The 12,121-nt window shown below is 43.3% G+C and overlaps 1 protein-coding gene across 3 annotated transcripts in view; it reads right to left on the reverse strand.

Moving 5' to 3' along the window:
- The window catches only part of ELOVL1 (ELOVL fatty acid elongase 1), a 1,026,911-nt gene that overhangs the window by 937,704 nt on the left and 77,086 nt on the right, over positions 1–12,121 (reverse strand). The window contains exon 1 of one of the 3 annotated variants that reach the window (XM_044085411.1): positions 832–850. The exons of the other annotated variants lie outside the window; for them this stretch is intronic. The gene's annotated coding sequence lies outside the window, so the exon portion shown is untranslated. Of the gene's footprint in view, positions 1–831; positions 851–12,121 lie in introns of those variants that run through there. 3 annotated transcript variants of the gene reach the window in all.

Consider the following 12,121-nt stretch of genomic DNA (forward strand, 5'->3'; position numbering starts at 1 on the left):
AGTGAAACACAAAGAACATCCACGACTTTATTAACAGACCAAAACTGAGGCAAAATCAGTACAGTTGAGAGGTACGACTTGCCTTCTCAACACTACAAAAGGCTCAAGAGCAAAAATTGTTCCCAGAATGTATGGAGGAAAAAAAAAAAAAGAGATACAAATCACTAGCAGCAGCACCAATACTTCAAACCAGAGCATGAAAACAAAAAGGGTCTCCATTTCGCTGCGTCAGCGCCGCGGCAAATTCAAAAGCAGCCAGATCCTGTTAATCATCATAACAGCAATTAAACATGTTCAAATTATCCACTGCACTAATAATAGCACAAGTAGTCAAGTGTGTATAACGTAAACCAGTCACCTAGCAACAACGCCACTGCTTCTGTACTCAGATCTTTAGTTTCAACAGAAAAAGGTAACCTACAAAACAAAATAGCCAATTCCTACTTCGCTGATTATGTTTGCTCCAGCAACCAACAACCGAATTATTGATATCAAATCAGTAACCAATTCATTAAAATGAGATTCTACTTTCCACTGACTTGCTCAAAGACATTTATTATGTGGATACACCCAGGCCTGAACGTAACCCTGCCATTTGACCTGTAAAATGTTGCGCTCGGGATGCTGGATCTTTTCTTCATCTAAGCAAATGATCGTGCATGTTTAACGGCATTTGTTTTATGGGGAAAGCTGTATAAACAGTCTGAGGCACCTAAACTTCTATATAAGTATGCTATGGTTTCAGGGCGACACACTACTCCACAGCCGAAGAAAAAACAATCGGATAAAAAAAAAATCAGAAGAGCTCGCTCTTAACGCGGTTACACTTACTTTGCTGCGCTCAGTCAGGCAAGTTAGCTAGATCCATTTAAGCTGTGACGTACTGAAAGTACGGGGGGGGGGGGCGCACAATAAAACTGGGCAAACCTAAAAATAATGGAGGGGGGCGCACAATAAGGGCAAACCTAAAAATAATGGGGGGGGGGCAAAACTAAATCGGGGACAAATTTTAATTATTGTTCTAAACAATTGTTAGAATAATGGGCTTTGTATTAGCATACATTTTCTGGAGAATATTACAATTTTGAAACTCAAATGTAGGTCACCGTTTAGTGACCTCGCTCCTCTATAATTTGTCAAAAAAATTACTAGTTTCACGAGGTACGCACAAAAAATGAGACAAAACAGTTGAAAGTTAATGGGTCTTGGGGGGGGGGGGGTCCATCAAGCAATAAAAGCATAGATTGTTTCCTAACCCAAACATGCTGAGAAACATTAACATTCCTCTAAAAACAACTGATAACGCTCTCTAGTGACGTGTCTGTGTCGCAGCATCTAGCCAGCAGTACTTCTCTTCAGCGAATTAACATGAAAGAAGATGCAAGCACGCTGGAAATGCTAAGGGATACTTACACAATTCTGTCCTCAAGCATAAAAAGCAACCACTCTGCCGTTCTTGCGGTACTCACAAGGGAAGCCCAGCCATCAAGGAAATTGTCAAGGAAAAAGGATTACCAACTTAACCTTCAACCTCTTAGTGTAAGAAATCTGGACAAAACCAGAAATAAAATGTGTAGCAAAGGCTCCAAAATAGGAACAATTTAAATATTGTTGTACAGGTTTTACATTAGCACGATTATTTTTAACGGTGTGAAGTCTGAAAGTCAAATGTCTATCAGTAACTTCAATCAATAAATTTGCCACTAATTTGGCAGAAAACCACAATTTTATATATAAAAAAAACGGACCAAAAATGAGGCAATCTTGAACATTCTGCAGAGACTGTACAGTTGAGATCTACGAGTCCAAGGGATCCTGTGACGATTTCGTGTGACTGACTGGTGGACTATTCGGGTGTTCTTAAATCAGCGTAATTGGTCATGAAATGTGGGGTACACCTAAGTATTCGGTTTTAGTTAACTACTAATAAGTGAGCCAGTGGTTATCGAATTTAAAATGAGAAAGCAGTGTAGGCAGATTAGTTATGCTAGGGGGGGGGGGGGGGGAGAGATTTTGTTACTGTACTGTGAATATTGATGAAGTGGGTTAAGTTCATAAGCGAATGAAAATGTTGAGTTTTAGTAGAATGTTGGCTTCGAGTAACATTAAGGGAGGTGGAAGCACTAGTCACAGTGAGAAAATAAAGGAGCGAGTGGTGTGCTGGGGAGAGTTTGGAAGGATTTTGTAACCTAAAAAAATTTGTCAACAGTGGCTCGACCCCCGATATTAAAGAGGCCCATGATGTTCATAGGTAGGTACTAGGCTATTAGCCGTAGGGCCTATATAAGCCTAGCCAAAAAGGTACCCACCCTGGCTTTCGCCACCCAAGAAAATTATTTTCCTGTGCCCCTGTCTCTAGCAGAGCCACAGAAGTGATCCCTGGGGTGAATTTCCTTTTCATGAAAAATCTTATGATTGGATGGGAGAGTGTGCTAATAAGGAGCTCTGGTTGACACAGATAGGTAGTCTGTTCCAGAGTATGGGAAGTCTCTGGGGCAGGAATCTTTCCCTCCAGCATGTTCAGTTTATTGTGGTGACAAGGTTTAGGTCCCTAGAGCGTGTAGCTCAGTGGAATAGCTCTGGGTTTGATATAGCTTTGTATGTTAGGCAGAGATCGCCTCAGAGTAGGCGATATGAGACGGATTAAAGCTGGAGTTTGAGACTGTCTGCGTAGGGCATCTGTTTGAGGCCAGTAATCCTCTTTGTGAGGTATTTCCATGGCCTTTTCAGTTGTTGTAGAGGTCTTGAGGTACATACCAAAAAGGGGCATTGTACTCTATAATGGGTGCAATGAGTGATGAGTAGAGTGGAACAATGACCTCTTTTACTGGATGAGAAACCTTTTGTGATGAGGTGAGCCACGTAGAAGGATTTCCTGACCACTGTGGCAATGTGATTATATCAAAGTTGAGACTACTGTCAACCTGTGTCTCAAGGTGTCATCACACTTTTGGCATTAAGTAGACTACCACTTTTGTGGTAGTTCATGGGTTCAGAGTTTTTACCAAAGGGAGTGACAATACACTTTTTGGCATTGAGCTTCAGGCCATGGCTTTGACACCAGGCATCTGTCTCAATGAGGCCCTTTTGTAGTATGTCCACATAGGAGTTTCGATTATGGCTCCTAGTTTGCAGCAATCTGCAAACTTAGTTAGCCAAAGACCTTCTGTGTTTGTATCTACTTCTCTGAAGTACAGGCTAAACAGCAGAGGACCCAGGACTGAACCCTGTGGTACTCACTCCACTTGTCACTAGTCTGAAGTCGGAGTCTGCTACTTTCACAGTGTGGGTTCTGTCCGTGAGCCAGTTGGCAACCCATCATGTGACATAGGGATTTATACCTAGTTTAGTGAACTTGTCTATAATTCCAGAGTGAGGGATGATGTCCAAAGCCCTGGCGAGATCTAGATAAGCTGTGCGAACCACCTTACCCTCATCTATGGCTTTGGGGACTGCTTCAAAGAAGTCAATCAGGTTTAGGAGGCATGATCTGCCTTTTACAAACCCGAACTGGGTTGGGTCCAGAGTTGTGATAATTAAGGTCTTCGTTTACAAGTTCCATGATGATACGTTCCATGACTTTGCAGACCAAGCTAATGAGACAGTAGTTCACGGGGTCCGTCGTGGCTCCCCCCTTTGTGGTGTGGGATAACTGTCGCGGTGTGCCATTCAATGGGCACAAAGCCTGAGGCTATGACTGAACATGGTACTTGGGTAGGGTGCTAGTTCATTCTGTAGTTAGTCAGGTCCCATGGATGCTGTGTTCTTGGCTTTGGAGAGTGTGGTTTTTGCCTGTGCAGCCGTGATTACAGAACTTTGCATTCTTCTGGCATACAGATGGGCCCTCTAGGGGGTGAGAGGGGGGGGGGGGTAAGTTAGCACTGAACCTGTCAGGATGTTGGCAATATCAGTTGGTTCTGTATATTTAGTGCCATTATGCTGCAACTCAAAGCAGATCTGAGGGTTGACATTGAGATTTTTGACAGTTATAGAATGCTTTGTGGTGGTCTTTAGAGTCAGTGGCAATTTTGTTTTCGTAACTAGCTTTGGAGGATTTTATGAGGGATCTCTGCTTCTTACTGAGGTTGACCAGGGAGTTCCTCCAGTCATGGGATTTTACTCTTGTTTTCAACAGTTTCTTTCTTCTGTTGTAGGAGTTTATGGCAGAGGACCACCAGATTGGCTTTCTTTTTTGGAGGATAGCATCTTGGTTCTATTAGGGATAGCATGATCCATGCACTCGTGTAAGTGCTTATAAAGTGCATTTGTGTAGGATTCAGTCGTCGTACCTCTATTGTCAGTCTGCATGGGTGTCATGAAGTTTGCCACTTCTGTCTTGAAGTGTGAAGTTTTGGAGAAGTTTTTTACGGTGGTTTCTCTAATTGGGGGTAGGGGTGGGATGTGGATGTCTAGGGTGATTAGCTTGTGGTTGGATTTGACCGATGAGGAATTGACCTCTGGTGTGGAACACAGATTGCCCATGTTGGTAATGACGAGGTCTAGGATATTGCTGCCCCTAGTGGGGGTGTGAATAAGTTGATCCAAGGCATTTGAATTTATGAATTTCAGAAAACGTTTAGCAAGAGAGTTGGTACAAGAGTAGTTTTCCCAGTTAATGGTGGGGTAGTTGAAATCGTCCATTATTAGGGTGCTGGGTCACACCTTAATACTTCCAGTGCATCAAGAAATAAGGAGTGGGAATCTTGGGGCATGGTTGGGGGGGGGGGTCTGTAGCAAGCTACAATGTGGATTGAGGTCTTGCCCAGAGTTAGTTGCACTTGGATAATCTCAGATGCATTATGCTGTGCAACTAGCCTGGAGGTATGGATATCCTTAATGAAAAAGCCCACCTTTAGTGCTTCATTCCAGGTTAGGTGGCCAAAAGGTGTGGTATGAATTATAGCCCGATAATCTGGAGCTTTGAACCAGGTCTCTGTCACTGCACAGATTATGTTCTCCATTTTAAGGAGTGCCTCGAGTGAGTGCATTTTGAGGTTTAGACTTCTATCATTGAATAGCATTACCATCAGATTTTGCTTGCTTGTACCAGTTACGGTGGTGAATTTGTTATTTGAACCTTTCCTAAAAAAAGGCACTATAGGGGTGGTAAGAGCCTTAGCCAGTATCTGGAATCCCAAGGGCGACAGGTGCAGCCCATCTCTGGCAAAGCATCGTGGTCTGTCGATCATGTTGTCCCAGGCAGAAGTACTGGATCCCCTTAGAATGACACCAGAAGCTTAACCAATTGTTGAAGTCAATCATTTTGTCCTTGTACTGTGATATTCTGGGTGATGGCAGGATGCTACTCAGGGCTAGGTTCATACCGGCCTGGGCTACAAGATCAGAGAGCTCCTCCATGGCTCTTTTCATGTAGTCCAGGGAGGTACGTCTCAGGTCATTCACACAAACATGGACAATGACAGTGTCATATTTGTACTTTTTGTGAGTGACCTGAGTGCGTGCGTTATGTGGTGGGTCCTGGCACCAGACAGTAACATTCTCCTCATTTAGCCTGGTGAGTGGAACATAAGTGTGCCTGACTATAGAGTCACCTATGACTAGAGTGTTTGGTACATTGTTATGCCTTATGGGCTGTAGTGGAGTGGCACACTGAGTTTGTGGGCCGTGTGTCATTTGGGCTGTGTTGGGGGGGTGGAGTTTGCTTGCATTTCTGCTTTGGAGGTCCCCGATGCTTGGGCAGGTTTTTATTGAGAGCCTCCGCGGATGTAGATGTGTGTTTTGTGTTTGTGTGCATTTTGATGGTGTAGGTTTTGAGGGACTATGTGATGAGTGTGGTGTGGTGCAAGTGTTTACCTTCTCCTCTTGACTGTCTAAGTCCAGTCTTGGGTGAAGAGAGCTTTGCTTCCAGTTTGGCTATATAAGTGCATCACTCAGGTTGTAGTGTTGGGGTGGTAGGAGGAGGGTTGTCTGTGTACGAGGCAATTGCTGCATTGCCCCAAGATGCCCAGATTCATCAGGTAGACAGGAGAAACAGCAAAATAATGGGTATAGTTCCCCATACTAAAGGGGTGGCGTAAGCCACAAAACTATGGGCTAGGCTTGTAAATGCCCTCGGGCAGATAGCCTAGTATGAACCTATGAGCCCATGAAACCATCGGGGCTGACCCTTAGACATGCCTGGACAGGTGCTTATTTATTAAGTACTAAAAACTGCTTTCCTCTAGACGAGTGAGGAAAGTAGAGTGCTGTAGTAATTTGCAGCTTATTTAGTGCTTACAGTGAGTTCTGAACAAGTGCTGGGGTTCAAAGAAATAGATTTGAGTGCTGAAACTAGAAAACCGGCTAGTTCTAAGAAACAAAAATAAATGCGTTAAAAAAGTGACCAAGAACAAGTTAGAGCTTTTTTCCCCCCATTAAAATATTAACAGTACAGCTTGCCATTTCTTGTATTCAAAACTGGTTCTAAAAGCTGATTAAGTCACCTTATGGATCAGGTTTTGAAAAAAAAAAAAAAAAAAAAAAAAAAAAGCTACAAATACCTGTGGATAACTTAAATTGGGGATGTTGAGCAACTTCGCTCGAGACCACAAAAACTTAGCACAATGACTCAGGGAATAGAAAGCAGAAAAAAAGTTTCATCTTACCATAATATTCCATCTGTGTCGATCTTTATTCATTCCTTACTGTTAAGACCTCGGTTCCGTCCTCTGAACAGATATGGCCGTTTCCCAGCTCACACAAGCCAAAAACTCTCAGCCAAGAACCTAGCCACAATGCCCCTCTCTATCTGGAGTACGTAGGAGTTTGCCCGCCCTAGATAGAAGTAGTAGTAGTAATAGGAAAAAAGTAGGAGGCTCTAAGCAAATACCCTAACCAGGAGTACCTAAAGTCCACCTGCAGTCCAGGCAGGGGGAAGGAGGGTGGAAGTAAGGAATGGCTAAAGATCTAAAACACAGATGAAACGTTATGGTAAGACATAACTTCTTTATCTGATGTTGGAAATCTTTATTCATTAATTACTGTTAGGACGGAGTCCCCAGTTACTTGAGTCCTGGGTGGACTAAGGAAGGATATTCCTGAGCACCATAGAACCAAACGATGCTAGTCCCCTGGAGGCCAAATCCAATTTGTAATGAGATATGAAGGTATGAGGTCTTTCCCAGGTGGCTGCTGCGCATACATCATCCATACAGGCTCTAGAATGAAACGCTACAGAGGTAGTCATAGATCTGGTAGAATGAGCCTTTATTCTGGAAAGCAAGGGTAGCTTATTCTGTTGGTAGATAAAGATAATGACATTTCTAAGCAGAGGATAAAGTCACTTTGAAACAGGTTTACCTAATCTGGGTCCTGCAAAGGCCACAAACAATTGGTCTGTTTTCCTGAAAGATTTAGTCCTGTCCAAATAACAACAAAGCTGTCGCTGCACATCAAGGGTGTGTAAAAGGTACTTCCCTCTATTAGAATGCCTTGGGAAGAAAACCAGCAGGTCAGTAGATTGGTTAATGGAAAAAAAAAAAACAGAAATGACCTTGGGCAAGAAGGGTCAGTATGAAGGGACACCCTATCCATGTGGAAGATAAAGTAAGGACTCTTGACTCAAGGCCTGCAGCTCAAACTCTTCTCGCTGAGGTGAGTGCTACTAGAAGTATGGTTTTCCAAGACAAAAAATTTTAAATCACATGAATCAAAGGGATAGCCTGTAAGAGATTGAAGCACCAGAGCCAAGTCCCAGGGATCTAAGAGCGGCTTGACCGGAGGTTTAACATGCAATACTCCTAAGTCTTACGTAAGCAGTGTGACATAATTGAAGAATTCAAGATTATTATGGAAACTGGTGATAGCTGCTAAATGTATAGTGATCGTTGAACCGGAGGCTCCTGCATGCAGGAAAGTTGCAGAATCTTTAGAATAGGCATAGAGAAAGGGTCAAGTTCTGTTTTTTGGCCCAAATAGAGAACCTAGTCCATTTACTAGAATGAACCTTTCTAGTGAAAGGTTTGTGTGAAGCCAGAATTTCACGAACAGGAGATGGGATGTCAGGCAGCCTGGCAATCATTAGAAGTGGAGGAACTAGGCTGTGAGCTTGAGACTGGGCAGGTTCGGGTGAATCAATCCCAGAGGATGGGATAACATCCTGGGAATGATCCACGGGAACCAGACTTGATGTGGCCAGTAGGGAGCAATGAGGATCACTTTGTTTTTCAACCTCTGAGCTTTCTGGAGAAATATTGGAATGAGGGGAAAGGCATACAGAAGACCCAGGGGCCAATCATGCGTTAGAGCGTCCCTCGGTGGTTCCCGGGGGGGGGGGTCAAGGCAAAATAGCTCCTGCATTTGTAATTTGGGGGGGAAGCAAACACGTCGCAGCAAGGCTTGTCCCAATGTTGGAAGATCTGAGCTGCTATTGGGGACCATTCGTGAGGCATCAGGATGTTCCTGCTCAGACTGTCCGCAGGAAGGTTGGAACTCCCGGGAATGTGCATTGCTATAAGAAAGCGATTGGAAGCCATCACACAGTGCCAAATCCTCATGGCTTCCTGACACAGGGGGTAAGATCTGGTTCCGCCTTGTTTGTTGATGTACCAGACTGACATGTCTGAATGAATTGCAATGGTCCCCGAAGGCAGGGATGCATGGGACACTTGCAATGCTAAGAGACCTACCCTCCGTTCCATGACATTTATGTGCAAATTGGCTTTGAGGGGGGGTCCAGGTGCCTTAGACAGTCTTTCCCTGAAAATACCCCACCCCCCACCCCACCCTAATAGTGGAGCGTCAGTGGTCACCATGGTTGTGGGTTAGGGAAAACAGAATGGTCGACAAAGATTATTTTTTGGCTCCATCCACCATAGCATTTCCTCCTTGCAATGGTTTGTAAGGCGTATCATGTGGTTGAGTGGGTGGGTTAACAACCATTGTGCGGAAAGGAGCCACTGCAGGATTCTCATGTGCAGTCTCGCCAGAGGTACAAAAGTAATGGCAATGGAGCCCAAAAGTTGCAGTACAAGACGTGCTGGTACAAACATGTGAGGAAGATGGTCTTGAATTTGGTGTCTTACTTTCAAAAGCCTGGGGGGGCTTGACAGGATGTTGTGTTGAAGACTGCTCCAATAAATTCTTGTGTCTTCATTGGAGACATCTGAGATTTGTCTGTTGATTTTGTAATCCCCAAGCGGACAGCAAGATCTGGTGTGTAAGAGGCTGTGGACTAGGAGATTCCTGGTCGGAGCAATAAGGAGCCAGTCATCTAGTTAGGGGAAACACCTGGAATCCTTGTAGTTGAAGATGGGCTACCACAACTGACACACATTTGGTGAACACTCGGGGGGAGGGGGGGCTGTTGAAAGACTGAATGGCAGTGCCCTGAACTGGTAGTGATTGGCTCCCAGCCGGAAGCGGAGAAACCTCCAGGAGCGGTGATCCATCTTTATGTGGTAGTACATATCCTGTAGGTCTATAGAACACATACAATTGTCCCACCCTAGGAAGGGAAGAATGGACTGTACTTTCACCATCCAGAATTTTTGAGGTTTGATAAATTTGTTCACTAGGCTGAGATCCAGGATTGGTCTCCAGTCCAGTCTTTTTTGGCACTAAAAAGAACTTGGAGTAAAACCCAGATCCTATCTGTCCTGGTGGGACTGGTTGGATGACCCTTTTTCTTAGCAGTTTTTCTATTTCTAAGGCTAATTCCCACCGATTGGGCGGCACATCAGGGATTCATTTGACGGGTCTGGGAGTTCTAAAGGAATTTGGAAGCCTCTAGATATTATTCTCTGCACCCAAACATCGGTAGTAATAAGATGCTAGGCTGGTAGATGCAGAGAGAAACTATCCCCCCGACTGCTTCCAGAGGAAAGCAATCTGGCAGCTGCTCAAGAGCACTGGTAGGGTCTGCTTGAAAAAGAATCTTTGGCTCCCTGGTTACACAGACCCCCTCTACCCCAAAAGGGGAGTCTTCCATACAAGTTACCCCCTCTGCCCCCGGGGTATTGTTCACCACGAGTGTCAAGAAAGGATCCTTGGGATTTCTTGAACCATATTCTTTCCCCCCTTCTAGTTCCTGGAATAGGGCCTCTGGGGGTTGGAAAAGCATATGCCCACAGCCGGCAAGGTCTTTTCAGTCTTTCTCACTACGTGCAAGTGTCTCAAGTACCTTGGGTCAAAAAGTGTAGAGTCGTCGTTAAAGGAAGATTTAAAGGGGCAAAGCAAGACAGTCCGGAAAGCAGACTCCACCAAAAGGAAATTGTGGTACAGCAACTAACTCACAACAGCTCACAATAAGGCTCCAAAAGCTCCAAATCCACAAAAATATTTTATTCTTAAACGCCACAGAATGGTACACACGTTTTCGTCAAACATATGACTTCATCAGACAAACTCATAGTTAATCACACAGGTATAAATACTAAAATAATTACACACTTAACACACTAATGAAATAATTAATCACATTTAAAGCCACAAAGCCAATTTTGTAGGTTCTCCAGTGTTTATATGTATACATAATGAAATCTTAAAACCAATAATAAAAACCAAATGTTAAAACCAGTTGTCATAATGTTGGGTATTGTCTTAAAACTAAAATTTATTACAAACTACATTTTTTAAAAATGTACTGAAGACTCTCCTAGTATGTACAATATACATAATTCAAATCCTATCAGATTTAAGCTTTAAGTATGGAATAATAGATATTGTATCGTTGAGCCCAGGAAATCGGTTGGATTCCAAAAAAATTTGCCAGTATGTTTCCCTATGGGATAATAATACCTCCCAAGGTCCACCCCTGGCATCTTGAGAAATGGAATCCAAAACGAAAAAAGAAAAGGTCGCTCCAGGACATGTGGTAAGGTGCTTGTAAAGTGCATTGTTAGTATCACATTTTTGTATGTCATAAAGGTGCTCTTACACCCTTCTACGGAGTTGTCTTTTGGTCTTCCCAACATAAAATGCCTGACATAACTGGCACACTGCCAAATAGACAACCCCGTAGGAAAGACAATTGTAAAATTTCTTAGAACTAATCTTCCTGTTTCTACTTTCCAAATATACAAATTCTTGATTGGAAATATGTTTGCACTGAGAACACCGTCCACACTTGTAAGTCCCTTTACGGGGATATTCATGCTGGAATTGTTTGGTGTCCTGCTCCAGAATTCTCTTGATATTAAAACCTTTTCTGTACACAGTTTTAAAGGTTATATTCTTAAATCCACTAAGATCTGTTAATTCCTGGAAGGATTTAAATTCCCTATCTATAATCCTACTAATCTTACCAACGTTCCCACTGTATTCGGTAATAAACAATAACTGATGACTGTCACCGTCCGACTTGTTTTCACCCCGCACAGTATGTAAATGCCCTTGCCCCAAAATGGGCATAAATCTTGTGGATCTCCTTTTCATAACTTCTTCCTTGACAGAATTTATCATAGAAGCAGGGTACCCCCTCTCCAAAAACATTTTAAACAGCTGGTCACACTCAATATGAAATTGTGGGTCCTGAGATGTCATTCGTGAGGCCCTGACAAACTGTCCCTTAACAATACCTCTCTTTTGAAACCCTGGGTGTGAACTTGAGAAATGCAGGTAACCGTTTGAAAAGGTTGGCTTTCTGTAAACTGTGGAAGTAAACCCTGATGTATCTTTACTTAAAGTCACATCCAAATAATGGACAGATTCCACAGAGGTCTCATAAGTGAACTTTAAAAAGGTGGTAGTACCCCTGATGTTGGTGATAAACTCGTGAATAATCTCTGATGGACCAACCCAAAAAATGCAGATGTCGTCCAGGAACCTGGAATAATGAATCCAGTGCTTTTCAAAACCACTGTTGTGGACGAATTTCTTCTCCCAAACGGCCATGATAATATCTGCATAGGTTGGAGCACAATTAGCCCCCATCGACACCCCAGTAATCTGTTTAAAATATTCACCCCCATAGAATATGTAGTTGTTTTTTAATACCAACTCCAACAGCCCAATAATCATTGTGGGTGATCCCAACACACTCCCATAATGCCTCCTCTAACCATTCAAGTCCTATATCGGTGGGAATTACTGAAAATAAATCTACCACGTCTATGGTTAAGAACGTGAGGTTTGGCCTGTACAAATCATTGGTGACTCTCCGCAAGAATTCCCAAGAGTCTTT

Source organism: Protopterus annectens, chromosome 10.part0 (genome assembly GCF_019279795.1).
Source record: "Protopterus annectens isolate FY-2018-M chromosome 10.part0, PAN1.0, whole genome shotgun sequence".
Lineage (NCBI taxonomy): Eukaryota > Metazoa > Chordata > Ceratodontiformes > Protopteridae > Protopterus > Protopterus annectens.